Raw genomic sequence first — 3,967 nt, 5'->3', positions numbered from 1 at the left:
ATATTTGACATCAAGGACAGCGCCACCTAGTGGGAACAGGAAATGTCATGTTTTACACTTTGGGGTACAGTATAGTGAAGGGTGACATCTGCAGCCTCAAATTTCTCCAGGAAAGCCTTAAGGAGTTGGTCTTGGGTTACAGTGAAAACTGTGAGTTTTCGCGAAAGGGTGTGACCCCAGCAGCATGGCGAACTTTGATGTCACGCCATGAAGAAAGAAATTAGTATAACTCAATGAAATCCAGTCTGATCAGTACCAGACTTTACAGGCATGATGTCAGACCCGCCCTGAACAGATTGATGTGCCCATTGTCGGAAATACGGACAGCGCCACCTAGTGGCAACAGGAAATGTCATGGCTTTAATTTTGTTGTACTGATTTTCACAGGTTCATCTTGGCCACCTCAAAAGCGGTGAATATCACCATCAGTCCCTCGTGATGCTTCAGTGCAAAAATTGTGAGTTTAAACTGAACGGCGCACCCTGGTGGCAACGCTGTTCAACATGAAAGATGAAGTGGCTTTTGAGGGTCTTGGAAAGTTTATAGAGGCTTGAAATTTGGCACACACCTCCAAATGGATGAAGGCTTTGTTGGCATGTGATCATTTTCATTGAATAGCGCGAAATTGCTCCACAGCGCCCCCTACAAAATTTCAAAACCACAGCCCCTGCTCTGTGTTCTATGTATGATTCTGAAACCTGGTAAGCTTATAGGAGATATCAAGATGTACAAAAAAGTCTCTTGGTGCAATATCCCAAATCCAACAGGAAGTCAGCCATTTTAATATTAATGTGTAATTTTGGCAACATTTTCCCCTCTTTCCAGGCACCGTTCTTTGACGAACTCCTCCAAGGGATTTCATCATATTGAACCAATCTCCAGTGTGTGGAATCTAAAGACCTTTGTGATGTTAAATTGCGAAGCTTTTTACATTCAGTGAAACGGGGTGGTTATGGTGGCACCTAGAGTTTGAATCACTCGCCAAAAAGCAGTAATCTGCTGTCACTCAAAAACACAATGTCCAATCTCTCCCAAACGTCTCAGGTGTGATGAGACTCGAGCTAGGAAATGTTTGTTATGCCATTTGTCAGTAATGGTTAGAGCTCCACCTAGTGGGACAACTATAATCATGATTGAATGAGATGAATTGTTAGCTGGTGGTTAAATGCATGAATTCCATCAATGTGACATCACATCGGACGTGCTGGTTTTAGGTGTTGGGCGTGGCTTGACGCGCCGGGGGTGCGAGGGCCCTCATAACGCTGCTTGCAGCTTTAATTAGGGCCCGAGCACTGACAGTGCGAAGGCCCTATTGTAATTGCTCTGTTTATTATTATTATTATTATTATTATTATTATTTCGGCAAATGAATTGGCCGTTTGAGGGCCTAAACATGCTCGAAAACTCATGAAATTTTGCACACGCGTCAGGTCTGGTGAAAATTTACGTATTTTAATGTTCTCAGACATGGCCAGGGAAAATTAGCTCAGTAGCGCCACCTAGAAAAATGAAAAACGCGAGCCCCCGGTATGGGTATGACCTACATGTTTGAAAGTCGGTACACCTATATAACTTTCAGAGTCGAACAAAAAAGTCTATTATGGCAATGTCCTAAACCCAACAGGAAGTCCGCCATTTTGGATTGAAGGTGACATTTTGGCTCTGATTTTACCGTTTCCATGCCTCGAACTTTAACGAACTCCTCCTTGGGATTTGGTCCTATAAGCTTCAAATTTGGACAGTGTCAACTACACCCTTGTGCCATGTTAAATTGCGGAGCTTTTGAGTTTTCACAATACTATGAGGCCGTGGCGCCATGGCGAATTTCGATGACTCGCCATGAAAATCTTATTGCCTCTCATTTTGTCATACATTTTCTGACCTTGACCAAAGAGCACACATATGATAAGGCTCCACCCCTGAACATATTTCAACTGCCATATTTGACATAAGGGACAGCGCCACCTAGTGGGAACAGGAAATGTCATGTTTTACACTTTGGGGTACAGTATAGTGATGGGTGACATCTGCAGCCTCAAATTTCTCCAGAAAAGCCTTAAGGAGTTGGTCTTGGGTTACAGTGAAAACTGTGACTTTTCGCAAAAGGGTGTGACCCCAGCAGCATGGCGAACTTTGATGTCACGCCATGAAGAAACAAATTAGTATAACTCAATGAAATCCAGTCTGATCAGTACCAGACTTTACAGGCATGATGACAGACCCGCCCTGAACAGATTGATGTGCCCATTGTCGGGAATACGGACAGCGCCACCTAGTGGGAACAGGAAATGTCATGGCTTTAATTTTGTTGTACTGATTTTCACAGGTTCATTGTGGCCACCTCAAAAGCGGTGAATATCACCATCAGTCCCTTGTGATGCTTCAGTGCAAAAATTGTGACTTTAAACTGAACGCCGCACCCTGGTGGCAACGCGGTTCACCATGAAAGATGAAGTGGCTTTTGAGGGGCTTGGAAAGTTTAAAAAGTCTTGAAATTTGGCGCACACCTCCAATGTGGTTAAGGCTTTGTTGTTATGTGATCATTTTCATTGAATATCCCAAAATGGCTCCACAGCGCCCCCTACAAAATTTCAAAATCACAGCCCCTGCTCTGTGTTTTATGTATGAGTCTGAAACCTGGTAAGCTTATAGGAGATATCAAGATGTACAAAAAAGTCTCTTGGAGCAATATCCCAAATCCAACAGGAAGTCAGCCATTTTAAAATTAATGTGCAATTTTGGCAACATTTTCCCCTCTTTTCAGGCATCGTTCTTTGACGAACTCCTCCAAGGGATTTCATCAGATTGGACCGATCTGCAGTTTGTGGAATCTAAAGACCTTTGTGATGTTAAATTGCGAAGCTTTTTACGTCCAGGGAAACGGGGTGGTTATGGCGGCACGTGGAGTTTCAATCACTCGCCAAAAAGCAGTAATCTGCTGTCACTCAAAAACACAATGTCCAATCTCTCCCAAACGTCTCAGGTGTGATGAGACTCGAGCTTGGAAGTGTTTGTTATGCCATTTGTACATAATGGTTAGAGCGCCACCTAGTGGAACGACTAACTAATCATGAATGAATGAGTTGAAATGTTAGCTGGTGGTTAAATGCATGAATTCCATCAATGTGACATCAGATCGGACGTGCTGGTTTTAGGTGTTGGGCGTGGCTCGACGCGCCGGGGGTGCGAGGGCCCTCATAACGCTGCTTGCAGCTTTAATTATTATTATTATTATTATTCCGGCAAATGAATTGGCCGTTTGAGGGCCTAAACATGCTCGAAAACTCATGAAATTTTGCACACGCGTCAGGTCTGGTGAAAATTTACGTATTTTAATGTTCTCAGACATGGCCAGGGAAAATTAGCTCAGTAGCGCCACCTAGAAAAATGAAAAACGCGAGCCCCCGGTATGGGTATGACCTACATGTTTGAAAGTCGGTACACCTATATAACGTACAGAGTCGAACAAAAAAGTCTATTATGGCAATGTCCTAAACCCAACAGGAAGTCCGCCATTTTGGATTGAACGTGACATTTTGGCTCTGATTTTACCGTTTCCATGCCTTGTACTTTAACAAACTCCTCCTTGGGATTTGGTCCTATAAACTTCAAATTTGGACAGTGTCAACTACACCCCTGTGCCATGTTAAATTGCGGAGCTTTTGAGTTTTCACAATAGTATGAGGCCGTGGCGCCATGGCGAATTTCGATGACTCGCCATGAAAATCTTATTGCCTCTCATTCTGTCATACATGTTCCGATCTGGACCAAGGAGCACACATATGATAAGGCTCTACCCCTGAACATATTTCAACTGCCATATTTGACATCAAGGACAGCGCCACCTAGTGGGAACAGGAAATGTCATGTTTTACACTTTGGGGTACAGTATAGTGATGGGTGACATCTGCAGCCTCAAATTTCTCCAGGAAAGCCTTAAGGAGTTGGTCTTGGGTTACAGTGAAAA

The sequence above is a fragment of the Rhamphochromis longiceps genome, linkage group LG3, assembly GCF_057381845.1.
Source record: "Rhamphochromis longiceps isolate RC_006_pf linkage group LG3, R_longiceps_female_GT1.1, whole genome shotgun sequence".
Lineage (NCBI taxonomy): Eukaryota > Metazoa > Chordata > Actinopteri > Cichliformes > Cichlidae > Rhamphochromis > Rhamphochromis longiceps.
The sequence above is the reverse complement of the archived record's forward strand: the minus strand, read 5'-3'. Positions refer to the sequence as shown.